This window comes from Microtus ochrogaster, linkage group LG4, assembly GCF_000317375.1.
Source record: "Microtus ochrogaster isolate Prairie Vole_2 linkage group LG4, MicOch1.0, whole genome shotgun sequence".
Lineage (NCBI taxonomy): Eukaryota > Metazoa > Chordata > Mammalia > Rodentia > Cricetidae > Microtus > Microtus ochrogaster.
In genome coordinates, this window is record NC_022030.1 from 12,536,088 (window position 1) to 12,560,358 (window position 24,271).

Here is a 24,271-nt window from a genome sequence, read left to right on the forward strand (position 1 = left end):
AATTGTCTCAGCTAAGCCCCCAAACGCTTCTTTGCACATACTGTCACTCTTCAGCAAGCCAACTGAGCTGCTAGTGGTTCCGAGGGGATACTAAAATGAAATCAACAAACAATGGGTCTCACCCATGTTTTAATGATCTCCTTCTAAACAGATGCGGTAGGAAAAAGCTTAATTCATTATATTCCCACTGACTCAAAAGGCATAGCTCTGAATTTCAATCTCTCACAAATTTCAAGTGATAAATTGCTTGCTGTGAGTCATGCTGCTTATCCAAGGAGCAAGTTTTCAAAAGGCAAGAAAAGTGTTTTTGTAGGTGAGGTTTGCAGTGGCGCTCATCTCTCTCTCTTTCTCCTTCAGTCATTTGAATTGTAAATGTCGCAAACTGAAATAATATGACTTGACAGGTGATAGATTTTTACCATGAGGAGAGCGCTCCTTTGAAAGGAAGCGACAAAAATAGTTACAAAATGTCCCATGCCCACTTCGTGGAGCAGAATGAAGCAAAAGCTCTGTGAACACAAGTCCAGGATGGTTTCTTCACCCCACACAGCTTTTTCAGGGTACCAGAGTCTGGGATTATTTCCTAATGTGGTTCTGAGGAGGCAAACCATCAAGAAAGTTGCTGCAGTAATACTGGTAATGCTACATTAAAAGAAAATGTCCTTATTTGGGAGTGGGAGGATAATAAAATTGGTAAGCATTTTCTTTTCATGATGAAAGTCATCCTAAAAAAAAAAAAAAAAAAAAAAAAAACCAGAAAACTAATTCTACCTAAATGAGTAAATGTTATAATTGCATTACAGTGAAAGGAGTGTTTTAATTTTGCCTGTCATTTAAAGAAACCAAACTAATGACTAGAAAAATCACCATACAGAGAGCCCCTGACTCACATGTGACCCCCACCCACCTGCTCAAGCCCCACCTCCCTTCACTCCACAGGAAGTCAGTCATTGCTTCTGCAAACAAGTAGCAGGAGGAAATGATCAGGAGAGCAAGATAAAATAGAGAGGAGCAAAGAAGCGGTGGGAGGCAGATGGACAGACAGACAGACAGACAGACAGAGCAACCACTTTCGAGACAGCAGCACATATAGTTGCTTAGATGCTGGGACCAATCTCTCTGTAGTCATCTTACACACGTGTGAAAGGAAAACAAAGCGGGAAAGAAGGAAATGGAAAAAAAACATTCTTGTGTGTTAGTTATAATTCATTTCCATACATAGACACACATGCACAGTTCTTTCCATAGCTTGTCAAAATAAGATGCAGGTAAAAAAAAAATAGCGCCAGATGGATAGCCAAATATCGTCAGACTAAACACAACACCAAATTCCCATCACTGTGCTGTGCCTCCTGGACATCTTAAATTTTAAAGCCTCAATTCTTATTCATGATAAAAAAAAAATCCAATTGCTCTTGGATAAATCGGGTCGATTTGAAAAGCAACCCCTCAACTAATTTAAAAGAACCCCATGCTGCTCTAAGATCCACCCCTGAGTTAACCACCCGCTGCCCACAGCAAGGTTCTAACTATCTACTTTCTCAGGTCCCGGAAATGCACCTTTCCCCACAGGCAGCCACGGAGGAGGGCTAAGGGACTAGCTGAGCCAGGGCTGCTGCAGTCCACAAAAGGAATTCCCCTCCCTTCCCCTCTTTCTCCCTCCCCTTTCTTCTCTTGTCCCTCCCCCGTCATCACTGGTGAATGATACCCCTCACTACCTGCCTTGATCAACACCGTGAGCCCCTGTCTTCAGGCATGCAGGGAATTTAACAGCCTGGAAATTCTTGTTGTCCATTCGCTGAGGTCACAGATAAAGCTAAACAAGAGCCGTAGTTCCCATCAATCATAAGTCACTCGCTGGTAGAATGTATGGAAGGAGACCTGATGTAAGCGAGTCACCGGAGAAAATACCCACTGATGACGCATATCCAGGCATAAAAATAGTCACAGGGCCCTCAAAGGGATTATTCAACAGCCTACATTTAGACTTTCTTACAACAGACCTGAAGTCAATGTGCCACAGTAAGTGGTTGAGTTTAAGTTCAACAGACACAACCAGGAGTGCTTGCTTTAAAAATGCTCCCACCTTAACAGGCTGCTTAGTAAATTTTAGTATAACTTTAAAAGCATCAAACCAGTAACAGCTAGCTAGCTCATAAACAGCCTTCAAAGGACAACTCCTGCTTAGAGCACACCCCAAAACCCTCCTCTCGAGTAGTCCAGAGATACATGGTCTTAGCTGCTTTCTAAATCAATGTTAGGAAAATAATACAAACTGCAGTTGGGCATCTTTTGTCTGTTGAAAACATGTTTTTAAGAAGCACAAAGCCTAATTACAAGGTGCACCGGAGAAGCTGACACTTTGCCCACTGTCTTTGCGGTTATGATTTTTTTCAGAAGTGGTTGGATCATTTATAGAAATAATTACGGTGTGTGTTACATACACCTGCTACATGTGGAATATTACATGCTAATTAAGATTAATAATGCATAAGCACTATCATCGTTCAACAAATGGGTGCACAGGTGAAGTAAGATATGCAACTATCTTAACTGAGCAAGAGACGAGATATTAATGGAGACTGAAAGCCTGGGTGGTTAGGTTGTTTTTTTTTAATTATTATTTTATGAGGGGGAAAATAACTTTTTACATTTGTCACAATTTTAATAATTTTCAAGTCATCTGTTCTTTTCCCCTCCTACTCAAACATATGCACAGCTTGCTACCCGGCAGAACGGGTCCTTCACAGAATCTGCAGATCAGCAAAGGCTGGATTTGGGCATATTTTCTAGTTAAATATCTAAAAATGTTCTCGTTCAAGTTTCCTTTAAGCAAATGATCCACCACAGTGAACAATGGAGGAAGCTGTCTAAGACAGAGCCTAAAATTCAGCCTCGGGATTTGAACACCTTGCCTGCTTGCTCTGCAGCCTTGCTAGCCTTAATTAACAATGCTTTCCTAATCATGGACACATTTCCGTTGCTACCATGCAAATTATCAGCCGCAGAATATGGGTCTGGGATGCAGTCCATCTCTGGTACCCAAAGTTACTGACTCTCCTGCCCACGCAACCAGCGAAAAGCTCTTAGCAACAAGGCTGTAACTTTGACAGTGTATTCTGGGATTTTATTTAGAAGAGTCTGACTTCTCTGAAAGAGCTAAGATGACATCTTCCTCTATGGGTAAGTTCTCCACCACTTTCCTCAAGTATGATAGCAGGGCTATAAATACAGGTGAAAATTATTTTTAGTTCAAAGATCTCACAGAGGGCTCAAATTTCTCTCCTATGCATACGTGTCAACAGCATGTGGCCTACTTTACAAAACCTAAATGGAAATGTTCACCAGTCGAGGATCTCTGCAGTGTTGAACAAACAGGTCTGCACCTCCATCATCCCATTCATCCACACCGGCGTTCGCGAGCACACAGCTCACATGTTAGCAATGTATAGGACGTGAGGCCAAGGGGCCAACTGTACAGGGCGGGTCTCATTTCACAAAATTTCAGTGTCTGGTTTTATCTGGAGATATGTGTATATGTGTCTGTGTGTGTGCCTGTGTGTGTATGTGTATGTGTATATATATACACATATATATACACATACACATACAAACATATACATATATATAATATACAACAAAGAAAATTTAAGAAACAGAAAAAAATAATCAATTGAGACATAGTCCCCTTTATCAAAATGAGAATGTTCCTTAAATTAATGACTCAGAAGCCGAAATATTTCACTAATTTTACACAGCTCTTGCCTTTTAAATAGCTCAGAGCAAGCCAAAGTGCCCAGATATCACCAGGTGCCACTGGACTTCACACACCTGACAGCCTCTGGTCATGCTGGTCTATGCCTGGACAGGTCTACCAAAGTCAAGTTCGTTGTAAGCCCTTTTACCAATCACATTGACACGGCAACTGTCAATACAGGGAACAAGACTGTGTCCCATAAATTAGCTCCTTCATTATTCCTGGTTTAAATAATTCCGTATCCAATGTTAAATTTGCTACCAGCAAAACATTGTTTTATTCCTGTGAGAACAGGGAACTTGCTTACTTTAAATCAGACTACACTATCATGATGAGTTTTATATTTCAATTTGCGACATCACTTCCTGCATTAGGTACAACAATTAAGAGCTTAAAGGAAACACTACCGGGGCTAAAGAGATGACTGGGTGGTTAAAAACACCAGTTGCTCATCCAGATGACCCAAATTTGATTCCCAGAACCCACATGGTGGCTCACAACTATCCATAACTCCAGTTCCAAGGGAACTGGTACCCTTTTCTGGCCTCCAAGGATACCAGGAATTCAAGTGATACACAGGCTTACATGTAGACAAAACACTCTTGCACATAAAATCAATCAATCAATCTTCATCTGGGCTTGGTGGTATATACATTTAATCCCGGTACTCAGGAGGCAGAGGCAGGAGGTTCTCTGTGAGTTCATGGCCAGGCTAGCCTCGTCTACATAATGATCTCCAGGCCAGCCTGGTCTACATAACAAGCTCCAAGCCAGCCAGGGATATAGAGTAAGACTCTGTTTCGATGTAAAAATAAATTAATATATAAATAAATAATAAAAATAAATAAATCTTAAAGGCAAACATAGCTTGAATGTTTTAAATGTCAATGTACAATCAATAAAGCAATCGATTTCATCTTTTGACACATAACCAAAATCACGAGCTCTCTAACCTAAGATCAGGTTATTTAGCTACCTGTACTGAACTGGAGGCATGGAGGGAGACATAAGCCAGCATAGCATAAAAGTAATACAAGATAGGAGAATAAATCCCTTGCTAGCATTAGACCCTCCAGAAGCCATATTTAAGTTCCTCCTGGAATGGTTAGCCTCACTGGGGTTGATTGATGCTTAGGATATTAGCAGAACGTAGTTCTGGTTGTCTTTGTAGAGGTGTTTCCAGAGAGAGTTAGCTGGTTGGAGGGGTCCACCTTGATGGTGAGTGACGTCATCTAGCAAACGGAGGGTTCATATGGAACAGATGAGACGACCTGGTAGGATTTATTCCCCCCGCCCACTTCCTAGTCGCCATGACGTCAGTGACATTAAGATGCCACACCACACCCTCTGTGTCATGATGAATTGAAACCTCTCTAATTGAGAAAGAAGGAAACCCCTCCTCCTTGAGAAGAATTACTCTGGATATTTATCACCACAAAGAAAGGCTATGATAATCCTCTATATCACTCATGAAAAACCACACGAGGAAGTCTTTTTTACACATGTTAAATGTATCAAAAGTGGGAAAATACATTCCAGTTCAATATATCATGCTTAACAGAGGATGGTGAAATATCAATTTGTACTGTAGGGTTAGCTGCCCATCAGTCTCAGGAGCTCAGTGAGACTTTTGTTTTCAAATATTTTTTTATTGTAGCTTTGAAAAGTTTCAGTAGTTACTAGCTGTTTTTCCTAATGTGGCAAATAGGATTACTTACTGAATTTAATTAAGTTACTGTCTTCTTTTTCAACCTGTAATGTACCTAGAAAAGCGTGTATGCATGTGTACGTGAGCGCACACACACACTTCATCATGTATCTCACTTCCTGTGATAAGGCCAAACACTCACGTACCAACGGTGAACAGTGAGAGTTACCATCATCCCAGCCTTAACCCTCAGCTCCCACACGTAATCACCACACCAGTCAATTTTATCAAGTTTCCTTTAGTCTGTGTTCTCTCTAACTCCACTGCGGCGACCTCAGTTTTAGCTATCACTGTTTCTCTTTGGGTAAGCATAGTACTCATCCCTAAGTCCTCCCAAACTGCACCGTACAGAAATGAACAGAACCAAGGGTGGGTTTAACGAATCACAAATCTGTCTATGGCATGACTTCCACTAAAATCTCAAAGCAGCCAGAGATAGCTCAGCAGATAAAAGACGCTTGCTAGTAACCCTGAGGGCCTGCGTTCAAACTCTAGAACATACACGGTGGAAGGGGAGAACAGACTCGTGAAAGCCGGCTACTGACTTCCTCCACACAGAGGCTACAGAACAGGCACACACACAGGTACACACAGTCACTCACACGCACAAACAATGGAAACTATTTTGTAAAAACCTTTCCACAGCTCTGGGTTGTGGGACATGTAGTCTTGTATCAGGACTCGCTTGTGCTGTTGTAATTATTAACTCTTCTGCCTGAACAGCCTGTTTGCTTTTGAACTTCCTGATATCAAAGGCGACTGTACTCATCAGTTCCCCTCCAGCTCCCAGCAGAGCGCAAACGATGTAGATTGAACGATAGTGTTCGGCACTGACATTATCACTCTTCCTATGGTCTCAGAGCAAACTATTACACTGGGTATTCTGGCTGGATTCGTAACCAACTTGACACAAGATAGAGTTATGGAGAAGAATGAGCCATAATTGAGAAAATGCCTCAGTGAGACTTTCCTGTGGGCAGGTGACGGGACATTTTCTCAATTAGTGGTTCATGTAGGAGGGGTCATCCACAAGCAAGTGGTCCTAAGATGTATAAGAAAACAAGCTGAGCAAACAATTAAGCAGCAGTCGTCCATGGTCCTGCTGCAGTTTCTGCCTCCAGGTTCTGGTCTCTCGTTCCTGCCTTGCCTTTCTTTGATGAATTGTGATGTATAAGAGAAATAAACCCTTTCCTGCCCAAGTTGCCTTTAGTTACAGGGGTTCTATCACAGCAACAGAAAGCTAACCATGACATTATGCAATGATGTAACCTCTGAGACTCTTGTGCTCTCATTTTACAAAGAAGGCGGAGGTAAAACTGAGATTGCTAAAGTTTGCCCTGCTGTAGCATCAGGCACCTATGGAGAATGCACTCAGCACAGGGAAGAGATGGCCATGTTTACACTATAAACATGCAGCAGAAGAATTCCCTTCTTCTCCTTCTCCTTCTCCTTCTTCTTTTCAAAACAGGGTCTCCTGGCTGTCCTGGATTTCACTATATACAGTCCTGGTTGGCCTTGAACTCACAGAGAATTGACCGTCTCTGCTTCCCGAGCACTGGGATATTAAAGGCGTGCCTCAAGGTTGCACAGCAACAGAAGAATCCTTACTTTCCATGTGCAAATAGACACATTTATCAGGCATCAGCCTGACCAGCACATGTCTGTACACTGGTGCCATCCAATATACTTGAAAGAGAGCTCAGCATGACTGGGAAACTGATTTGTACACCCTAATTCATTTAGATCCACACAGTTTATGGCTACCACCCTGACACAAGTGAAGCCCCATTGTGTACCCAGCCTTCTCCCTGTTCACCAAATCAGTCACGATGACAAGCATTCCAGTGTCAGTGGTCCTTAGGGTGTGGATCTTCACTCACCTGATCAACGCTGCCCATTCTGCAAAAGAAATCAGACTGGGGGGCTGTAGCCTTTGCTCCCTGGGCAAATTTACTCTTTTTTGTTTGTTTGTTTGTTTGTTTGTTTGTTTGCTTGCTTTTGGTTTTAGAGGCAGGGTTTCTCTGTAGCTTTGGAGCCTGTCCTGGAAATAGCTTTTGTAGACCAGGCTGGCCTCAAACTCACAGAGATCCGCCTGCCTCTGCCTCCCGAGTGCTGGGATTAAAGGCATGCGCCACCACCACCCAGCCACAAATTTACTCTTAAAGGGGCAGAAAGTACTCTGCGCAGCCTCAGAGGATCACGTGACAGTCCCAGTGTATCACTTTTCAATAAGGTCTCTACACACTGTATCTTACAGAACTACTGAAGTCTCTTACTGTAGGTGACTACATATAACAAACTTGCCCTGTCTACAGTCTAAGGCTGCAAACTCACTAAGGGTCCTGTCCCCTTGCACAATGGAGTGCCATGTTGGGAGTGAAGGACTGGACATATGAGGAAGGGAAACCAGCCAGCATGACGTGGAGACACAGACGACATCAGCGAGCACACAGAGATCGGGAGGAAACCTCAGCTCTGAGGTTCCCGTCCCAGCTCGGCTTTCGGTAGGAAAGTAACATTTGACCTCCCATCTGTCAGGTACTACTACTTTAATTACAGCTTCTGAGCCTTCTCTAATAACGATCAAGTGAAAGAAAGCAGGCATATAAAGATTAATGCAAATGGTATAACTGAGAGTCATAAAAATAATGTTTAACTCTCCAGCCCGTGTTATTATAGAGAACAATGCGCTACAAATAGAACATCATGCATATGTCTTGCCAGTCTGAGTGCATGTCTGTAGGGAAGACTCGAGCTTGAAATAATTACAAGGATGGTTGAACTTCTGTGTGTAAACTCCATTAAGAATGGGTCTATTATAGTCATCACCTGCAGAGCACAGCCTTCAGTCTTTGCCACCAACGGGAGACAATGTTTAAGTCAGCTCTTACGTATATGAACTGTCTCCTTAATTACACCAGAGGTACTATATGGACAAGGAATGCCAGCACTAGGCAGTATCTGAACAGTAGTTACAGTTCATTTTTCTTCTACGACTTTCAATCATGAATTACTACCCACGGGACCCACAACATCAGCGTCAGGACAACTCCAAGACAGGCTGAGATTTTCAGGAAAGTGAATTCATAGAGTCAGTCAACAAAGCCATCAGCTCAACGGCCCTAAGCTGCTCTTCTCTCTATATTCCGGAAACTTTGGGGGTTTTCGTGTTTCTAAAAGAGAACCTCCGTTTCATTTATTTGCTCCCCTTAAAATTTTAGCCACGTATTAGGGATGGTACCATATGCCTATACCATCACATACATGTGAGCATATGTATAAGTACTAATACATTCAGTTGGAGGCTTTTGAAAGTGTTCTCGCCCACGCTCACTTAGCAAATCTTTGTGATACCTTATAAAGCCATGTGCCATGCAGTACAATTCCCATTTATAGGTAAGAGTTGGGGCTTGAAGGGATCCTGACTGAATCTGACTGTATTTTCCTGACAGAGAGGAGTGATGTGTGTAATTGAACTGCGTGTGTAGATCTACTTCTAACCAGCTGGGTGACTTCCCATAAGTCACCTATCCTCTCTGGGCCTTACCCTCCTTCTACGTAAGAGGAGAGATGGGGTGACTCACAGATGCCACCTACCAGTTAAAATCCCATCCTTCACGACTAGCTCTTAGGCATCATCCTCGGGACAAGGCCCCAGATGGTAGTAGACACCTAGCTGGGTCTTTGTTTCATGCCATGCATGGTAATGTCTCTTATGGCCTCTCCCTATTGTTCCACAACTGAAAAACTGGACCTAATTTAAGGAGTTCAGTCTGGTTTTTGTTTGTTTGTTTGATCTTTATGGAGCATTAGATCCTACTTATTCTTGGATCCCACAGCTCTGCCCAGTCCAGAAAACCAAGCCTCTATAGACAGGCCATCAGGAGTAGGCATGTGCAGACAGGTTCTGGGGTCCAGGGACAAGGGTGTGTCCTGGCATGACGTTTTCTCCCTGTTCGACCACATTTTCACCTTGGGCAGAGGTGTGCTTGTTTTGATAGGATTCAATCTTTTTCCATTTCTGTTTTCAGTGAAATAATACAAGATCCAAGATTATAGCAAAGAGTGGTTCATACCCTCAGATCCTAGAACAGGGCTCCAATGAACTTAAAGCAATGTAAGGAATCCACTCAGGAAGTCTTCCACACCAAAGTAAGAGTCACGCCCAGAGGAAAACAAGTCTCCTTGAGGGTCCACAAGAGCTGGGGACATCTAAACACACAACCAATGTACGGAACCTCCTCTGTTGGGGCAGAGAATGCTCTTCCTCCACCCCGACAAAGGAAGCTGGACAGAAGCAACCTGACCGCCTGAAGTCTCTGGAGCCTGGCAGTAACCTGAGCTGCTCTGGGTTATTTTTTACTGATGGCTTGCGGTTCTTAAAGGGACTGTGTTCTAAGTTTACATATCTGGACAAGGAATGCCAAATAATGACAAGACAGACGTGATAAGCCTATCTTCATTACAAGCAGTGCAAAGAAACTAAAGAGCCACTCTAAAGTGAATACCCTAATGCCCTCTCAAAGGGGTCAGTCCTACATCTTGTGGGGAAGCTTCCCATTTAAAATGAGAAAGTGCTAAATGACCAAGAATCCTACTGGCTTAAAATGTAAACAGACGGCAGGCTATGCCCAAGGCTTCATCCTTAGTGCAAGCCAACTACTTAAACAGGAGTAAGGAACAGAGATTAGAATTGGAGACAGTGCCAGGATTGGCTCTACAGTTTTTTAGAAGTATAATTATTACATTGTACAAAAAGCGAAGTTCAGTGAGAGTTCACAACATGCTCAAAAGTTCCATGGCACAGCTGTGATACACACGAACTCACAGCAGCTGTAGCTACCTACACAAGACCTACCCAAGATCAAGTCAGTTAAAAATTCCAGCATGGAATAAGGCAGGGCTTCCAAGGCTTCACCCCTACCTGGGGAGCTGGACTGGGTTTGGTTTTGGGGGGGAGGGGTAGTGAGTTGTTTTGTTTTATCTTGTCAAGTTGACATACACTAAAGTTACCTGGTGCAAAGGAACCTAAATTAAGAGATTGCCTCCATAAGGTTGCTTTGTGAATATGAGATGTGTGTATGTTGAGGGGGTGCTAATCTTCTTAATTGGTAGTTGATGTGAAGAAGCCCAGCCCACTCTGGGTGGTGCTAGTCCTGGGCACTTGGGCCTGGCTTGTAGAGGAAAGCAAGTTGAGCAAGGCCATCAGCAGGGTCCTCCAAGGTCCCTACTTCATTCCCTCTGAGTTCCTTGAGTGCCTGCCCTGATTTCCCTAGGAGATGAACTGTGACTCATAGCATAAGAAGAAAAACCTTTGCCTCCCCAAGTTGGCTTCAGACACTGTCTTTGTCACAAGCTAGCTAGGACAGGAGCTGTTGGCAGGTGACAACTGTTGGAGTCACTTTTCTTTAGGAGGTGGCTGTCCTGATACACTGCCCCTGCCTCCAGTGATTAGCGCCACACTTGTGGACATTTGAACAACACAAACTGGGCTTGATGGTTTGTTGATTTGTTTGTTTGTTTGCTTGTTTAGGGTCTATTAACTTGGGAGGGAGAAACATTGGAAGGGCTGGAGAGAGGGAGGGTGGATATGATTAAGATACCTTGTACACATGCATGAAATGTCCGAAGAATAAATTTAAAATATTATTGGAAAAGAAAAAAAGTTGGGTAACCAATGATGCTGATTCCAAATGCAAATACCCACCAGACAGTCAGTCCTGTTACCTTCCTCCCCACACTGCTCTACTAACCTGGGAGGAGCAGGAGGAATACTCCAGGAATGAGGGAAATGAGATCAAGTCATCAATGCTAAAGATTGTAAACCTGCTGGTGACCTTGCCCGAGCTGGCACTACAGACTGAACTTAAGTGGGAATCACTGGGTACACCGAAGGGCATCGGCTACTTTCAGAGTTCTAATGAGATCAATACACGTGTAATGTTTTGGACTGGATCCTGGCGTGAAGCCTCCCCGTCAGTGAAGTGTTGTTGGTATCTGGACTCTCCATATTCCTACTCAGCTGGTGTGTGATTCGATTTGCCTTTAAATCTGACAAGGTGTAATCAGAAGACAACAGCTACTTGTCGGGGAACTTGACAGTGTTGACTCTAACACTCAGACCTCGGTCAGGCGAGGGACTGACTCTCCTTTGGAGCTGAGAGAACTGGTGCTCAGAGGTGTTGGTAAGTTATATCTAGGTAAGGATAGAGCAGGGGTCTGACTTCCAAGTCTCAGCTGTCAATTCCCTCCTCTCGATTGGGGACTAAATGAAGAAAAGCCTTGAAGACTTCCCAACGGCCCCCAGGCCCCATTCTGTTCCGCACCAGTTAACTGTACCCTTGGTTCTTCCCATTAACCTTTCCCATCTTTATTCTACCTTTTTCTTTTGAACTAATCTCTGCAGGAAGTTAACCATCCATTATCAGACTAGAGGTTACTCTACAGAGAATGAGGTCCCCTGTAATCCTCTTAAAATTACATTATTATAAGTATTCATTGTTGAACCCCCAATCTTCAGCAGTGCAAACAGAAGAGCACATAAATCGTGCCAAACCGCACAGGTGCACCGCATCTTATGGTTCATAAAGCATCTTTACAAGTATTTGTTGATTTAACCATCCTGACAACTCAGCAAGGTGGTACTGAGCCTGTCACTCAAGTGAGGAAATCGGCTACATAGAAGATCAGTCGTATACAATTCAGATAGTCAGTGCTATCCTAGGGTCACCCCTTGAATGTCAGATATTCTGATAGCGTACCTATCTGCCCCCACCCATTTTATTACCTGTAGCTCTGGACAATGCAGCAGATCATTCTGGTGTCCTACGCTAAGCCCAGTAATGTCAAGATGAGGTGTGATCCCAGCCTCCCCTGTCCTTAATGTCACTATCGTTCACTTGTGATGAGAATCTACTTTCAATTAACTTCTCAGCTGTTTCTCAGCATTGATCAAGTATTATCCAAAGAAAACAGACCAATAGGAAAAGAGCCCAAAGCTTGAGCACTCGGAGAGTAGAAGCCACGCCTCAGGCATGATGACACAGAGCGCATTTTATGCACTGAGGAAGAAATGGCCAGTGATTTTAACTGAATAAAGCTCAAGAGAACTGTAACTTAACTGTACTGAAACTTAACAAAATTATATATATATATTAAATATATGTAATATATATATATATTCTTTGATGCCTATTTAAAATTGTATGTGCCTTTAACAGAGGATATGACAACACAAACTATATTTAAGAATAATATTTATTGAGTACCCACAGTGTTGTTTGAATTATTCCAAGTATTTTACTCTTACTAGTCTATCTCAGGAGTAATTCTCTTCTAGGAGATAAGATTGGCTCCAGCTAGCTTTGCCCATGGTATCGCTGCTGAGTAGTGGGGTGGTATTCTGAGGGCAAGATGATGGCATTCAGAGTAGAAGTCTGTAACCATTCTACTACCCATCCCCATTGCCTGAATATCAGACATTGCTCTCAGACTTCACTAAATAGTCACAATTACCTCAGCAACAGGCTTGACCTTGTAGAAATTGAAGGTGGCCTGGACCACTGACAATTCAATATTCTAGAGTATATAAAACAATCTAGTTTAATTACTTACACCTATCTTATTCCATGACCAAAAGCATAAATGGAGCACATTTTAAAAGTTGTTGGAAAAAAAATAAAATTTGAAGTTTACATTTTTATTTCAATAATTATATTTTGACTTTGTAGCCAGTTTGTTTTGCCATGAGCAGTACTTTATTTTATCCCCCTCCCGTACAATCTTAAACCTTCATATTATTTTTCATTTGTTGGCCTAAATTCATCTTGAGTCCTGCCAGCGTCCACTGAAATTTCCCTTCTGCGATGAAGAACAGTGAAGGGAGATTTCTAAGGTCTTAAATTCCTAACTCTTCTTTTTACCTTCCGCAATCTTATTCTCTTATCCTTTATCTTTTTTCTCTTTCCTTTCTTGTTCTTTAATTTGTTCCTTGGCCAAAATGCCAACAAATGACTACCAGTACCCAATCCTATAGCTTTCTTTCAAAACATCACACTCCACAGTTGGCTTCTCAACGTTGTATCTAGGACAAGCCTACAGCATTTGCAGGGCCAAGCACCAAGTCTCTGGTTTTCAGACAGTTTTGACCATAACTGTACTAACACGACTTCTGTCTCCAAGCTCGGAGCACAGTGGCCATTCCAGGATTCTGCTCAACTGGTTGTCACATTTTCCTTAAAAGGCTCAACTTTCCCTCTCATTTTCCACACATGTCAATGTGTTCACATCAATAGGTGTTTCCTGGCTCCCCGCTCTTCCACTCTCCAGCCTCTCACCCCTCCTACACACAGCTAGTCATTCAAAATCACAACCTTCAAGAGGGCATAGGGCACAGCTGCTATTATATGGTAATTCCAGTTCTTGGCAGGTCCTCAATATTAGTTCTCTCATTCAATATTGATGTTTCCAAAAGAAGGAAAGCGACAAATGCTTCAATGAGCTCATTATAAAATGGAACAGCCAATAGCAAAACAATGTGAGAAAAGGAGTCAACTTCATAAACCAACAGAAAAGAAAATCTCCAGGACTACACCAAGGCATGAATGTTAGATGGGCAGAAGCACAATATCAGAGTGGCTCGTTTGGATAGCGCATGCCCTGCTGGAAGGAGAATAAACTGGCACGGCCCTTTTCACAGACAAGTGGGAGAAGCTGCTACAATTGATACACACAAATTCTTGATGCAGTAACTCCACCCCCTAGGTTACACCCTATAGACATGTCTTAGATGTTCACAGAAATACCATTCCTTGTGCAATGAACCCAAATTCATGAATAGTAAAATGACTCAGTTGCATTCATTCAATGGAACCCAACTCTGTCATGAGAATGAATTGCTGGTACACCAGAAAAATTCATTTCAGCCAGGTGATGGTGGTGCACACCTTTAATCCCAGCACTCGGGAAGCAGAGGCAGGCAGATCTCTGTGAGTCCAAGGCCAGCCTGGTCTACAAGAGTTAGTTCCAGGACAGGTTCCAAAGCTACAGAGAAACCCTGTCTCGGGGAGAGAGAGAGTGGGGGAGAGGGAGAGGGAGAGGGAGAGGGAGAGAGAGAGAGAGAGAGAGAGAGAGAGAGAGAGAGAGAATGAGAATTCATCTCATCAACATATATTGAGTGAAATAAGTCACACACACACACAAAAGCAGAGCATCTGATCTCATAGTTATAAATCACAAAAACAAGCAAAACTAGGGGAGGCAGTGTAAAAAAATCAAGATTTAACTACTTTTGGGTCCTACAGAGACTAAAAGGGGCAAGAAAGTGCCCTCAGATTTTGAGTACATTCTAGATTTTGGTAGCTCTGATGCTCAACTTGTAAAACATTTTACATTCCTTTCTGTCCATGTTTTATTACACACACACACACACACACATACACACACACACACACACACCACTAGATTTGATTTGTCCAGGTCCTTTCTTTAGAAACTCCTTGGTTTCCATCACTCTCCTGTACGGCAGACACCAAGACTCTTGGGCCAAAGGCTAAGCCTCTGTCGTCTTAGACATACATGCTCTCAACACTGCCGAGTGAATGAGTCTAGCGGAGGTGTGCTCCTGGCCAGATCTGTTGGCTTTCTTTCCCTTGACTGTGAAGTCTGTGTTTTCAGCCTCTCTGCTGGCCTCTCGGGCTTGGAATGAACCTGAAGACACCGTGGTAATAACAATCTCCTCTTGGAGGAAGAATTGGCTTTGTGTCCAGAAATCAGTGTCGACTATCTCCTAAGCAGCCTACAAGTCAATGGCAGCCCCACTTTGCAGAACAGGAAACCGAGGGTGCTAGAGGCAAAGGAACAGACATACCAGCACCCCAGTAAGCAGTTGGGAAAGTAAAGTGGAAAATCAGGTCATTTGGTTGCAAAGCCACGCCTTTCCAGACTGTAATACCACAGATTCAGCAAATGTCCAATGTGGGTCACTGCTTTCCTCAAAGGCCTGTCTGTCCTCCTCATCATGAGCGGTCTCTCCACTGAGATACCCTGTCACCCAAGCCGTAGTCATTGGGACCACCTCCTTTCTCATGTTCTTCACACGGACTCGGTTACTCAGTGTTGCTTCCCGAGGGTAACAGTGCGCTCTGTATCCATCACTCTCCACACCCCAGCATTAGTCCAGGCCTCAAGTCTTATCTTTGGAGGAAGACTGTCATGGCCTGCAATGCTGTGTCTCTTAAATCCAAATTCAGATGCTACCGAATTCCTCTGACTTGTGTTCTCATGATGTTACCTTACAAGGTCTACATAAAATCTGATTCTGAGCATGTCTCTCTTCCTTTCTTACAGGATGGAGGTCACATCCATCGTTATAGCAAACCCTGATGGACAGAATCACAGCCAAGCTCTTCCTCAAGATTCTCCCCTTGTGGCTCCATTCCCTCTCCATCCACCCAGCGAGTTAACCACATGTACATGCTGCTCTCCCTTGTCTCCGTGTTCTACACACCACCTTCCTGGACCTCTAGAATGCCCTTCTCCTGCTAGCTATCAAATTTCCACCCATCCTACAAAACCAGGCCATTTATGTCCCTGTCAAAGCCTTCAAGCAAAGCTAGGGTATTCCCTTTATGGCAAGGCTAGGTTTAGTGGATGCTTTGAACCTCATATAGCCTGCTTCATATTGTACTGTGGGTTGTTGTTACTGCTGTTCTGTTTTGTTTATTTGATTTCGTAGTGTGCAGTTCTCACAGTACATTAAGTCAAGGCAGGTATATATTTTGTCTTTTTTGTGTGTGTTGACCAGCGCAAAACAGTTAACCAAAAATACCTGAACAAATGAATTAAAAAATGAAAGCAGTTATATGTGTATAAATAGCCTGCTGCAGAAAATTTCTTTTTTATTTATCCTTAGTTATTAGTATATGTATTGTGTGTGTTTACATGTTCATGTATGTATGTACATGTGTCTACACACATGGAGAAGCCATACGTTGATGTTAGGTGTCTTCCTCTATTGTTCTCCACTTACTTCTTGAGGCCTGGTCTCTCATTGAACCCAGCGCTCACAACTCAGCAGGACTAGTCGGCCATGGAACTTCAGGCATATTCCTGCCTCCACCTCCCCAGTACTGGGATTACATGTATATGTATGCCACCATGTCTGCCTTTTCCTTCTTCTTTTCATATGCATGTGCATGTACTATACCTGTCTGTCTGTATGTATGTATGCATGTTGACATGTTCACATGCAAGTGTGTGAATGGTTGCAGCTGTGTGTACGTGGAGGGAGGACCTCTCACGCACACCTCAAGCTCTCCCATAACGCTAGTCTTCTAGGTAGCTGGCTCAGGAAATCCACTGTTTCTGCCTTCCGAGGCACACTCTGCATTTCCACGGTTCCGGGACACAAGCTCGGGTCCTTGTACTTGCATGCAGAGCACTTTATCAACTGAGGCCTCATCTTAGTTCCCAGTAATCCAGTGAGACTGTTCACAACAGAAACAACACTAGACCCCGCCACTTCTCTTTGGGAGTCTGCTAGCAAGGACCTTCCCGTGAGATGTGAAAACACCATTTGGCGCTTGCACAAGGATCTTCCGAGCACACTGTCACTCCCTTTCAGCCTCACCTCAGCTCTCTCTACCCCTGGAACCATCCAAGATTCTGGCCAGATATTAAAGTTGAGGGATGAAAAGAGTAAAGACCCACTGTAGGCTGGGAGCAGCGATACATACTTCTAGCACCTGTGATGCTGAGGCAGGAAGATTTCAAATTCCAGTCCAACTTGAGTTAAATAGCATAACTGTCTTACCAAAAAGGAAAAAAAAAGATCTGTATAGAGTAGGATATTGTTTTTTATTGCTAACATCGGAACCCAGTGGAGATGATAATCAATATTCAAGTTCAAGTTTTCCACAGAACAAGAGTAGTCTGAGACTTGTTGCAGATTATTCTCACAGCCCCTAAAAGAGCAGAATATTCCTCCTTTATCTCCTGGATTGGGGAAAGTGGAACAAAGGTTGATCCACCGGAACACAGACAGGGGAGGTGTCATCTACCCTGAAGAAGAAAGGAAGCAAAGGGCAGCTGGGACTTCTGGGGATGGGTGTGGCTGTGAGACCCACTGAGAGGAGAACTGACATCTGAGTCACTTGCAGGCCAGGAGAGCACGGGCAGAGCTTCTCACTCCATGAGCACTTGCTCTGCCCTTTCCCACAAGGGAGAAAACCAAACTCAGTGGTCAGCAGCCCCTTTGTGTATAAAGTTACCATTTAGCAGTGCTCTCTAGAAAGAGGCTGGAAATCGGCAACCCAATGCCCCACCCCCACAGGCACCCAAGTAGCAGCATCCTTGCTGATGTTGCTAGAGGGAAGAAGTGCAGCACTCTGGCAGTAGCCTTCCTGAGCTTGGATATTGACCAATATTGGATATTGAGCTTGCAAGTGGAAATGACCCCTGTGGGCATCTGTGGTCTCTTATCAGACCTGATCACCAAGTACGCGCATGCGCGCACACACACAGTATGTGAGCAGGACTCAGAGGGCTCCACTTCCTCCCCCACAAACTTCCCCCCAGCACCATGTTATAAATGCATTGGTGCTCACATCCCCTCTGAGAGACTAGAGGCTGTCATGGGCCTAAATCTCTGCAGTGTAGATGGACGCATCATCCACCGCTCAACGTCTAAGGCAGAGGTCAGCATCACTGTGAGTAGAGACCGCACTTGCACTTCGGATTTGCTCTTGACTTCGTGTTTCTTAACCCTGCAACATCAGCACCACAAAAGCAGCTGGTGAACTGATTCTCGCTTTTCTAGCATCCATATGTCATTTCGCGAGCACATACATGATACATGAGCGTCCCTGCACCTTCTAGTAGAAGGTGTTTATGAGCTTATAACATCCAGGGAAGTTTGCAAGAAACGTAAAATATAAATAAACCCATATTTAATAAGTGTGCTGAGATACATATCGAACATCTCATAGCCAGTAGGTGTAATCTCTGGAACGATAAACCTAAATATTATTTATATTGCGATAATTACTTTTTGAATAGGTTTCAAGAATCAAAATCATGTCTAGAATCCATTTTCAAATACATATTCCTCTGCAAGTTCTTTTTGGACCGGATTTCAAAGCTCAGCGATTATCCTGCTGTTTGGACACTAAGTAACAGAATCTGAAAAAGAAATGGTGTGATTTCCTTGCAGAAACAGCATCTCTGCCACCACCCTCCCTCCCCCCCCCCCATTCTAGACTTCACATCTCAGCTTCTGCTAAAACAAGTGCAAAGGAGTTAAAGAAAGCGAGTTTGGGTTTCCTACCTGGACATCAGCTTCTGGTCCTAGTCACACCTCCTCATACTCTTGACTCTCAATTTCTCAGGTAAATTCACCAATCTGCTGACAAGAAGTTTCATATTATAACTTCTCCATTCAGAGTGCACACATTAAAATGTGACTATAAAAATGGCTGAATAAAAAGAAATCTCCAGGTTTGAATAATGCGAGGAAAGACATATAAAGAAAGGAGAAGCAGGATGTAGCTAACACCTGCTGTGCCAAGCTCCATAGAGGTCCCCGGTGCTCAATGAAAAAAAAACATTTATTTCATAGGACAATCTATGACAACAGGCATGGGGCTGCACACCTTTCCCCAGCACTTAAAAGTCAGAGGCAGAAGGATCTCTGTGAGTTCAAGGCCAGTCTGATCTACGTACAGAGTTCCAGGCCAGCCAAACAGTGAAACCTTGTGTGAAAGAAAGAAGAGAGAGAGAAGGAAAGAAAGAAACAGAAGAAGAGATGGACAGAAAAGGAAACACTTAATGTCAGATACATGGCAATGGCATTGAATGATAACCCAAAGAATAAAACAGACATCCATGAGTCCAGAGTGAAATCAATCAACCAACAAAATGTGTTGATAACTGCCCCACCCTCACCCCTGCACACACTCTTCGAGAGAGAAAGCATAAGTTTTGCCCAATTAAGAAGAGGCAGGGAGAAAAAAAAAAGTAGTAACTTTACAGTGGAAAAACCTGGCAGCCTCTATCTCAACCAAGTTGGTCAAGGCTGATGTCATCAGAGGGCAGGTATGATAATGTCACATTCCCCTAACAAAATATAGTACCCTATACCCAAACTCATAACTTCAGTCTATAAACCACAAAAGAGTCAATCCTATATGAACCAAGTGGGGGGCATCATGGCATATAGTGTGCTATTGTATGCCACACTGTAAACAGGCAAACCAGATTCCTTAACTGTTAATCAACATTGAAATAGACAAGACCCACTCTTTTTCTTTTCTTTCTTTCATTCTTTCTGTTTGTAGGTGGTGTATAAATGTATATGTGTACATGTGTGTGCTCACCCATGCACTTGTGCAAGTCAGAAATCCATATCAGGTATAACCTCCCCTTTTGCTCCCTCCCCTCCCTCTCTCTCTTCCCCCAATTAAACTTTTCCAAGACAGGGTCTTCCAATGAACCTTGAGCTCACTGTTTTAGCTACAATGGCAGGCCAGGGAGCCTCAGGGATCCATCTGCCCCCACTCTCCCACATCTGGGGTTACAGGTGCATGCTTCTATACTCAGTGGTTACATCAATGCTAGAGATTTGAACTCACGACCTCATGTTTGTGCAGTCATCACTTTACTCACTGAACAACTCCCCAACCTCAGACCAGCCTTTTTTCAAGGATGATTTGGTGGCTTTGGGCTTTTGTTTTCATAGTAACTTTTCTTCTTTGATCTGAATACCTCCAAAACACCCAAGAGTGACATCTTCCACTGTTGTACCCCAGTTTTTTCTCACCCCCAACATTATCTATTCTCCTAACTACTAGATGCCATGCACCTAAAATTGGTGAATCTGGCATCTACTTAAACAGACCCACTCTATTTCAATGGCTCCACCCTGTCAGCAACCCAGTGGTTCAAGATCTTCTGAGCAACGTAGCTAGAACCTCGTGCTATTTGAAAGCATGCATTCCCATCTTTGTCCTGAATGACACAAACAAAGTGCACAACATAGGTGACGGAGTAGAGAATAAATAACAAATAAGCGTGATCAAACAGGACGCTGGCAATGACAGCAGGAAAAGTTTGCATGCGTAACTGCTGAGCAACCGAAGTTCCGTGGGACTTCTAATGATCCCTTCATGAGAGCAGAAAAGAATCGGGTCTTTCCCCAATGTTTCTCTTTTATAATAAATAAGTTGAAGGACTGTACAATATATCACCCAGACATTTAAGATGTTGGATATTAACCATCATAGCCCAACACATTAAGAATACTTTAACAATAATGTGAAAACCAACTTCTTTTGGGCCAGAGAGCATGCTTTCTACAAATCCACCCTTGCTGTTGAATAAGTGTAGACATTAAGCCGCTGCTTCTGCCCTATTCTGTTAATAAAAACAATATTCACAGGCTTAAGAGCTTTCTTGCCAAGAGGGATTCAAGAAACCTGAAACATAACTTCTAGGGCACGGTGTCAACAAAGAAACTCCATAAAATCATCAGCCCCCTCCCCACCAGGACTGGGCAGTCCAGGGGCTCCCAGCATTCACCCACTGACTTTGATAATCGAATTCCAAATTCGCTAGAAGGTGGAAAAGCGCTGTGGTGGAAACTCTTTTGGACTGAGTTTTACTTTTAAAAGTTCTCTAATTTTTAATGTCTTCTCAGAGACTGTGATGCTCCCCTCCCAAAGATTCTTCTCTCCACTTTTCTTACTAAAACAAATGAAGTAAGAAATGCCAATGCTAACACACATCACGCTAACACTAATGCTCTTCACAGTAGCAATCTGCAGTCTGGAAAGATTATTCCTTAGCAAGTGGCCCAAATGTCATCAGCCCATTTCCTATATGTGTAAGGAAGCAGAAAGAATGTTTGCATGCCACTGTACAATGAGAAGAAGGGCAAATTCACTCAAGAGAGCTACAAACAAATACGAAAGGTTTCATCAGGATGAGACTAGAATTTCTAGTAGCTTTTAGACTTACAAACTCTACCCTTGTATCTGGAATTCAAGTAGTATTTGATGAGTAGCCCCTAATGACAGGGAAAATGAAATCAATGAAATGGGGACATACATGCCCACTTCTGCTTTTCATGTTTTGAACTAATCACCTTCAATATATTCACCCATCTCCTTTAGAGTTGTTTTCAGAAAACTCAGGAACTACCATTTAACTGGCTGAGAAAAAGATGTCAGTGTCATATTTTCTTTATAATATGTATTTCCCTAGAAATGTGAACAATGCAAGATCTAACTTTAAAAAACTAACTATAAATAAAGCATTTGAGAAACACAGAAGACGAATGTGATGTTTCGTTCCACACATTATTACACATACACACACACACACAAATAATTTCTTATCCGTATGTTAGAGTAGAAATCATAACTTGATATGGATTTCAGCTCACATATGCTTTCCAAATGAAAATAAGACAAAGCAACTGGGTGCATGGCCAGACTCTAATAAGCAGGCCTTTCTTACCCAAGAGAAAAAGAATTGGAGAATTCAGAACTTGAGTCTCGAGCTCCCTCTGCTAAGTTAGCATCAACTACGCCCATAACAGTCTGTGGGAGAGGTTTACTAGCTCCATCCCCCAAATCTGCTCAGCCTAAGTGTTTCAGACATGCTCTCTAACACCCTCGTGCTATGTGTTATCAGTTTAAGTAACCATAGGCAACCCATGCTTTCATATCTATGGATGTGTGTTAACAGTGGGCTGTATGTCACATGCACTGTAAGCAGGACTCTTTTCCTTCATGACTATTAAAAATCAATTAGGCTGTGTAGTACTCCATTGTGTAAGTGGACCACATTTTCCTTATCCATTCTTCGGTCAAGGGGCATTTAGGTTATTTCCAGGTTCTGGCTATGACAAACAATGCTGCTAAGAACATAGTTGAGCACGTGTCCCTGTGATACAATTGAGCATCCTTTGGATATATACCCAAAAGTGTTATTGCTGGGTCTTGAGAAGGGTTTTTTCCTAATTTTCTGAGAAATTACCATACTTTGCAGGCAAATGGATGAAGCTAGAAAACATCATTTTGAGTGAGGTAACCCAGACCCAGAAAGACAATTTTCATATGTACTCACTCATAAGTGGCTTTTAGACATAAACCAAAGAAAACCAGCCTACAAATCACAATCCCAGAGAACCTAGACAACAATGAGGACCCTAAGAGAGACGTACATGGAACTAATCTACATGGGAAGTAGAAAAAGACAGGATCTCCTGAGTAAATTAGGAGTATGGGGACCATGGAAGAGAGTTTAAGCAGAGGGTTTTGGCAGGAAGGGGAGCAGAGAAAAATGTAGAGCTCAATAAAATCAATAAAAAATAGAAAAAAATCAATAAGCTATACATTCTCAATAACCATGTAGGTGGTTTTCTTGTTTGCTTATAATATTCTTAATACAGATCATCCTTCAAAATGAATTCAAGAAAAGCAATCTTCCATTATTTTCAAAATGTTAATTCTCCTATAGAAAAACTGGAGGGTATATTGAATTCTCATCATTAAGTCAGAGTTGAGAAACAAAGCGTTCAGCTATCAATAAACTATATTTATCAGATAACAGGTTATTTTAACAAGATTGTTTAAAAGTCAGTTGAACCAATTAAAAACAAACACTGGAGTGCATTATAAATTCCAGAAGCACTTCCATTTACATAATAGAGTCTGAACCTGAGAAGTAGTATAGCAAATGCTTACCAGCACATGGAAAAAGTAATCCCCAAACATGGGCTGCTTTTAAGCACTAAATAGATACAAAATGTCTATTTCCTAATTTACCAGTCAGATACACCGTAGTTAGAAATGGAGATCTATGGTTTGTCTTTTTGAGGCATGAGTCTATAGCTCAGACTGGTCAGACATTCACCCTCTAGGGTACTGACTACAGCATGCACCCCCACACCTAATGCAAAAACTTCTTGAATAGAGTTTTCATCTACTATCCAAACTCTTGGTCAATAACTCTACATTTAATCTGTAAATATATGATTGCTTAGCATCTCTAGGTAGTAACATCATGATTATTTTCAAATGAACAGCATGGGCATTCTGTGATTCTGACAGAAGATCAAGTATCCACTTAAATACTAACAACCAGGAACCCATACTGCCATTAGGACTTTTCGCAGAACACTGGAAACACTGATGAGAAGTGAGCCTCCAACAAATTACTCAAATACCAAGCCAACACTCCCAACATCATATCAACAGCAGAACTAAGTTCAAAATTAAAAATTACTATTTATAAGCCAGCAAGAGGGCTTAGAGACTAAAGTACTGTCACCTGAGTTTGATCCCCAGACCCATGAAAGAGGAGGAGACAGCCAACAACAAGTTGTCAAGTGGTCCTCTGACCGCCACGCATGTATTATGTGTGTGTGTGTGCACATCCACGTGCGTGCACACACACACACGCACACGCACACACGCACACGCACACGCACACACACACACACACATACACACACATACACGCGCATACACACACACAGAATCAGTAAACCGGTGCAATGAAAATAATTTAAAGAACATCTGGCATAAACAGAGTTCAAAGAGACCTCTTTGAAATTAACTGAGAAGTAAATGAATTAGAAAACAAATATGACTAGTAAAGGAAATTCACCAGGACTAATAACGTCACCAGGACTAGTAAAGGAAATTCACCAGGACTAATAACGTCACCAGGACTAGTAAAGGAAAGTCACCAGGACTAATAAAGTCACCAGGACTAGTAAAGGAAAGTCACCAGGACTAATAAAG

General features: G+C 42.6%; 1 protein-coding gene across 8 annotated transcripts in view; it reads right to left on the reverse strand.

Annotated features, from left to right (window-relative positions):
- Hivep2 (human immunodeficiency virus type I enhancer binding protein 2) overlaps positions 1-24,271 on the reverse strand; it is a 194,210-nt gene that overhangs the window by 131,716 nt on the left and 38,223 nt on the right. For 4 of the 8 annotated variants that reach the window (XM_013351421.2, XM_026786467.1, XM_026786462.1 and 1 more), the window contains exon 2: positions 18,790-18,864. The exons of the other annotated variants lie outside the window; for them this stretch is intronic. The gene's annotated coding sequence lies outside the window, so the exon portion shown is untranslated. The remainder of the gene's footprint in view (positions 1-18,789; positions 18,865-24,271) is intronic. 8 annotated transcript variants of the gene reach the window in all.